Source organism: Crocodylus porosus, unplaced genomic scaffold, assembly GCF_001723895.1.
Source record: "Crocodylus porosus isolate Cpor-Errol unplaced genomic scaffold, CroPor_comp1, whole genome shotgun sequence".
NCBI classification, from domain to species: Eukaryota; Metazoa; Chordata; order Crocodylia; family Crocodylidae; genus Crocodylus; species Crocodylus porosus.
Window position 1 is genome coordinate 194,407,597 of NW_017728886.1, and position 6,916 is coordinate 194,414,512.

General features: G+C 43.6%; 1 protein-coding gene and 1 long non-coding RNA gene across 2 annotated transcripts in view; one reads left to right on the top strand and one right to left on the bottom strand.

Annotated features, from left to right (window-relative positions):
• The window catches only part of LOC109318353, a 15,652-nt gene extending 12,965 nt beyond the window's left edge, over positions 1-2,687 (top strand). Inside the window, exon 3 of the long non-coding RNA XR_002103236.1 lies at positions 2,676-2,687. This is a non-coding gene — a long non-coding RNA (uncharacterized LOC109318353). The remainder of the gene's footprint in view (positions 1-2,675) is intronic.
• The window catches only part of LOC109318342 (ras-related protein Rab-10-like), a 54,749-nt gene that overhangs the window by 14,006 nt on the left and 33,827 nt on the right, over positions 1-6,916 (bottom strand). The gene's annotated exons all lie outside the window — the stretch shown is intronic.

Consider the following 6,916-nt stretch of genomic DNA (forward strand, 5'->3'; position numbering starts at 1 on the left):
ACTAGGGGGGACCAGAAGGGTTTAGGGGAGACACTGTTTCCCCTAGCGCCCCCTGGCATGACAAGGAACAATGGACACAAATTATTAGAGAGCAGATTTAGATTAGACATCCGCAAGAACTACTTCACAGTTAGGGCGGCTAGGAGCTGGAACCAGCTTCCTAGGGAAATGGTGCTGGCTCCTACCCTGGGGGTCTGTAAGAAGAGGCTTGATGACTACCTGGCTGGACTCATTTGAGTCCAGTCTTTTCTCCCGCCCAGGCGGGGGGTCGGACTTGAAGATCTACAAGGTCCCTTCCAACCCTACTTCTACGATTCTATGAAAATCATAAGAGTTTTTTTGCTTCATACTTATTCTTCAGTTGGTGCTGCATTCTGGCAGGATAATTTGAGTAAGAAGAAAGAGCCATATCATGTTCCACCTACTGGGCATCTAAGACAGTGGTTTTCAAACTTTTTAACCTGAGCCCCCCTTTGAGGTACAATTGTTCGTATGCCCCCCTCCCCTGTCCGCCACTGCTCCCATCACCATGGCTGGGCAAGAACTGGGCAAAAAGGAGTGTGGGAGGATGTGTGTTGCCCACTGCGGGCTCAAGGCTCCCCACCGTGCTACCTTTCCCTCGGGAGCCCCACGCTGGCTGTGCACCCCTGCCCACCCAGCAGCATCAGGGGGGGCACAACTCCACACCACCACCACACCCGCTACTGCTGGGTGGGCAGGGAGTACTTTGCCATCTTGGTGTATAAATTGTCTCACACTGTCAAGATCAAAGTTTATGGTATAATACCATCTCCTGTACGGTGCAAGTGAGAGAACTAAAAAGACAAATGGTTTTAAAATAAATTCTCTGAATGAGATTGTACTCTTGTACTATAAAATGAGAAACTATAAGTTTCAATGGACCCTTTGGGAAGAGTCAGTGTATAGGATGAGAATCCTGAAGGATCTGTAAAATTCCCTGAAGGATTCTGGAGAGAATACGTGCTTACAATTTGCATTTACAAGTGTAGTATGAAATAACTAAATATGAATTATTCATTGACAGCATTACTGTTATACAATGTGATTTGCTTTTTGTTAACACACACTTTATTTTACTAAAACGAGTGGACACTTCACTATTTTCCTCCTAATGGAATCTTTCACTAGCTGGCTCAATCGGGATTCTCTAGTGTTTTGAAATCACATTAAAAAGGAATACTTAGTATAACTGAAGAGTGCTTCAGAACACAGGGGAAATCTAGAGAGCAAACTGGTTGGTGAGGAGGTAATGATTTGTTCCATAAAAAATACTATGTTAAGAGAAATTTATGGTTGCATGGTTAAGCACTCAGAAGTCAGAAAATGCCATAGTTAACACTGTTTTTGAAACCTTAACACTGCCCCCTTGTGCATATGCATCATGATAGTCTTCAGTTACAACATTACAGACTGAAAAATAGCAGATACCATTTTTTCCAACAGCCTCAAGTACATACACATCACATCTTGTACTTCTCTGTGCCAGTTAGGTGGACTTCATGAAAATCTTATATTCAAGGCAACAGTGAATGAGATAATTATACATTTTAAGAGATATACACTTGTAGTGCAGCTCAAAAGGTGATATTTTTAAAACTCAATCATTTGGAAAAAATTGGCTAGATACTACCAAGATTGAGTGTGTACGTTATGAGTGAGGGAAGTGCTCCTTTCAAATGACATACAATGGATAAATACAATGATCAGATAAGGGCTATATTATGGCATTTAATTATTGCATTAACATATCTTTTGGTTTGGCATAGCTTCCTGACCTTTTCAGTTGTTCTGAGACACAAATTCTACAGTTCTTTGAAAGGTATATTATATTCTCCCACAACCATTCGTCTCCTACAGATGGTCAAGCTATTCTCATTTTCTTTATAGCAAGATGCCCCCAGAGGTTATAACAGAAATGATCATACAGGGTGCCTACAGACATTAAGGGGCCCTGCTCTAACTCACGGCACTTTACCCCATGAGTTGGGTCAGGGGACCTGCAAGGCAAAGGGGCTCCATTTTGCCTTACCCCCTGCCCTCCAGCTGCTGCTAGGCCAAATCCAGCTGGTAGCTGCCTGCCTGTTCCTCCATCCCCCTCATCCCCCTGCTGACAGGCTTGGGGGCAGGGCTTGGCTGGTGCTCACTGGTGTGAAAAATGAACCCTGGAGGGAACACAAATTCCCTAAGGCGCTGTCCTTTAGAGAAGTGCTTGCTCTTCATCTAATACCTGATCTGACAAGGGTTAATTTTTCACGCTATTGGACAGTTTAAAAGTACTCTGCAGCTATGCACATGTGTTGTGTCATGGCTGCAGAACACTTTCAGGGGCCCAACTGCACAAAAAAATGTAACTTTTGTAAATGCCCACACTCTTCGCTATAGTTGAAGACTACCATATTGCAACCTGTTTTTTGAGGCTCTCTGGTACAGCAATCTGAATATGTTGTGACTGCTCTACTCAAATTAAGAAATGTGCTATGATGGATCTAAATATGAAAACAAATAACACAATCAGTTCAGTAGCCCTTGCTGTATTGATTTACTTTGATATTATATGCATTTCACATTGGTTTTACATTTTTCAGTTTGCAATGCGCTTTCAGATTTCAGTGTTGATAACGTGTAGCTACGTGAAAAAAATTGCTAAGGGGAAGCTGGAGCAGCCATTTATATATATATATATATATATATATATATATATATATATATATATATAATTTTTTTTTCCCCATGAAAAATTGCCCCAAAATGTTTGTGACACTTGAAGTTTGAAAAAAAATATTTTTTCAATTATGATATAATTCTTGTATAAATTATAAGAACGAGGCAAAAAACTCTATGATTTTGTCTCCCCTTCCCTCTTTTTTAAGTTTTTACCCATGAGAAAATTGGTAGCACCAGAAAAAAGGAAGACAGAAGAAGAGAGAAGTAAAATGTAAACAATGGATGTTTTTTCTACATTGAAAAAGCAAACAGTTAATGGTTAAAAAAGCAAAAGGTTTATGGCCCATCTTCGTTCACATTCATATTTAAAAATGAATTGACATGTGAGGAGACATGAATACATCTCTTGGGGTTACTGCTTTGGTCTGTTTGCACTTTCAGGAAAACAACTATGGCCATGTACAGGTGTTCTGTTTCTACCCGGAGAATTGAGGAACTGAGTTACCACTGCCCTCCCTGAGCAACTCAGGGTCCAAAGGATGCTGGTCTGGAGAAGTAGAAGGAAACACTGCTCTGCTGTTCCTTCCCCTTTGAAGACTTTCCCTATCCTTCCCCAGATCAGGGTGACCCCATTCTGGGAAAGGCATAGGGAGCCTTCCCCTGCCACTCTATGCCCCCCAGGCACCAGGAGTGGAGCAGGTACTGCTCCCCATATCCCAGTTTGGAGAAGGTACAGGGAGCAGAGGAGAGGGGCCAGCTGCAGGCTGAAACACCTGTACTGCCTGTATGTTTTCTTTTTCTGCTTTGTAAGGTAACTAGAACACTGATGCATTTAAGCCAACATTTTGAAAAATGGACATTGATTTCTGGTGCTTTGGTTTTGAAACTGGTAGGGCCTTGTTTTTAAAAGGGATGAGATCTTTTTGCTCCTACTGTTTTATTTCTATATAAAAAGACTGTTTCTATCTCTCTCTATTTCAGCAGGCCTGAGAAATAATTTGTTTCTCATTGTTATATGCCTGAAAGATTTTGAACCTTCTTCTCAAATTACAGCATAAAGCTAACAAACCAGCATGCCCTAATAAATACCAGATAACACCACGTCAGGAAAAAACCCTCCTCAGTCTAATGCCACAAAGCAAGGAACATTGCTACTTTAAAATATAACAAAAACAAAACAAGAATCTAGTCCATCTTAGCAGAATGCTAAATATATGCAATAGTGACCAAAGAGAGAAATATTCAGCTGAGTGAGCCTTCTTAGTCCATTAATGACACCTGAAAAAGTAGATTGTTGCCTGCAAAAGCTCATTCCTCTCTGAACCAGTTAGTCTGTAAGGGTGCCTATACAGATGAAGAGGACCTGATGGTGGGAGCCTATTATAGGCCTCCCCACCAAGAACAGGAGAGCGACCAGGCATTCTACAATGAACTGGCTGAAGCAGCCAGTACTAAAGATTTGATTATCATGGGTGACTTCATCTACCCTGATATCTGTTGCGAAGATCGCTCAGGCAGCTCCAGCCGATCGACCAACTTCTTGGTGACTATAGACAACCTGTTCTTGACACAGGCTGTGGGGGGCCAACTAGGAATAAAGCCACTCTGGACTTGGTGCTGGCCAAAGAGGAAGACATGGTAAGTGACCTGAAGATTGAAGGTGCTCTGGGTGACAGCAATCATGATCTGAACAGATTCACAATCTACTGAAAAGCTGGAAACTCTATCAGCAGAACAGAAGTCCTAGACTTCAGACAGGCAGACTTTGGTAAACTCAGGAATCTAGTTGGAAATGCCCTTCACAACCAACAACTGGACAACTTGGGAGCTCATGAAGGATGGCACTTCCTCAAGGAGGCTATTCTTACTGCTCAAAAAGAGGCCATTCCCATGTGACCAAAAAAAGGGACAGGGGCCAAGAGACCTGCTTGGCTCAACAGAGACATTAGGGAACTTCTCAAAAAGAAAAAGGAAACGTAGATGCAATGGAAAAATGGATCCAGATCCAGAGAAGAGTACGCTCATGCAGCCAGGGTCTGCAGACATGAGACAAGGGAAGCTAAGGCATTCATGAAAATAAAGCTGGTGACCGATATTAAAGATAACAAAAAATCCTTCTATAAGTACGTAGGGAGCAAGAAAGAAAATGAAGCTCTGTGGTGGCACCCCTACTGAACACAGAGGGGAAGCCCACAGTTGACCCCCGTGAAAAGGCAGAGCTCCTTAACAATTACTTCACATTAGTTTTCCTGAAATCAGGTGAGAACTGGTCACCAGACCAAGGGTGCAGGGAATACAGCAATGATAGCAGTTCTCATAAAATCAGCCCAGAACAGGTGAAGACACTCTTAGATCATTTGGACGTTTTCAAGTTGGCTGGTCCAGATGACCTTCACCTGAGAGTGCCGAAAGAGCTGGCTGAGCTCATAGCGGTGCCTCTAGGAAGGCTGTTCGAGGAGTCGTGGAACTCAGTTGCCCCTAAAAAAGATGAACGTGGTTCCTATCTTTAAGAAGGGAAAGAGGAACGACCCTGCCAACTACAAACTGGTTATTCTGACTTCGGTCCTGGAGGAGATCTTTGAACAAATGGTCAAGGAGGCCATCAACCACAAGCTTGCATCTGGTCAGGTACTGAAAGCAACAGCATAGCTTTGTATAGGGGAGGTCATGCCAAACAAACCTGGTGTCCTTTTATGACCAGGTAACTAACCACCTGGACATGGGACAGGAGGTGGATGTCATCTACCTAGATTTCAGAAAGGCATTTGATACTGATTCCAATTAAATCCTCTCAGATAAGTTGGAGAGTACTGGCCTAGACCAGACTACAGTGAGGTGGATTGGAAACTGGCTCAGTTGCCGATCCCAACGAGCTGTAATTGATGGGGTGGCCTCATCCTGGAAGGTAATCTCCAGTGGTGTACCCTAGGTGTCAGTGCTTGGATCCGTGCTCTTTAGTATCTTTATCAATGACATGGATAAGGGAGTGAAAAATTCAATGATTAAGTTTGTGGATGATACCAAGCTGTGGGGACAAGCGGGTATATCGAAGGACAGGTCAAGGATTCAAGAGGACCTTGACAGGCTGGTCCTATGGGCTGAACAGAACCATATGAGGTTCAACAGGAACAAATGCTGGGTCCTTCATCTGCGTAGGAAGAACCCTCACCATATCTATACAATAGGTGGTGGTCCACTGGCTGTCACTGCATCTGAAAGGGACCTGGAGGTGTCAACTGGCCAGAGGACGAATATGAGCCACCAGTGTGACAAAGTTGCCAACAGAGCAAATAGAACTCTAGCATGCATCAGCAGGTGCGTTGTCAGCAGATCCAGAGTGGTGCTCCTCCCCTCTATTCGGTGTTGGTGAGGCCACAGCTGGAGTACTGTGTTCAGTTTTAAGCACCACACTTCAAGAAGGATGTGGACAAGCTCAAAAGGGTGTAGAGAAGGGCCTCCCACATGATCAAAGGCCCGGGGGACAGGCCCTATGAAGAGTGACTTCAGGATCTGGGTTTGTCAGCCTGAGCAAAAGAAGGTTGAGAGGTGACTTGATAGCCGCCTACAAATATGTCAAGGGAGAACACCAGGATCTAGGAGAACAACTTTTCAGAAAAGCCCTCCTTGGGAAGACGCAGACCAATGGACACAAGCTAGTTGAGGAAAAGTTTCAGCTAGGCATAAGAAAAGCTTCTTTTCTGTACAGGTAACTAGAATCTGGAACACACTTCCAGCAGAGGTGGTGCAGTTGCCATCTCTGGTGTTCTTTAAGAGGAGGCTGGACAAATACATCACTGAGCTTGTTTGAGCCCAATTACCTCCTGCCCATGGCAGGGGACCAAACTTGAGGATCTTACAGGTCCCTTCTGGTCCTTCTTTCGATGATTCTGTGATGATTTTCACCATTTAAAGTGTTCTAAAGCCATCACTTAATACACATGGGTGACTTAAAAACATTTTTAAAATGGTAGAAGTTGCCTTAATTAAACCTTGTTGTATGTGTTTTAAATGTAAGGAGAACTGTAGTAGTGCATCTCAACCTACCTAGTTTGCCTTATTGCACATTTATTTAACTGGGGTTTCCCCATGGCCTCAAGCTGCATTGTCCAATGTCTGGCACTCCCTAGCTCAGGGGCAAGCAATTATTTTGGGTGGAGGGCTGCTTACTGAGTTTTGGCAAGCTGTCAAGGGCCACATGGGTAGCCCCACCCCCTGGTCACTATCTTGTGAC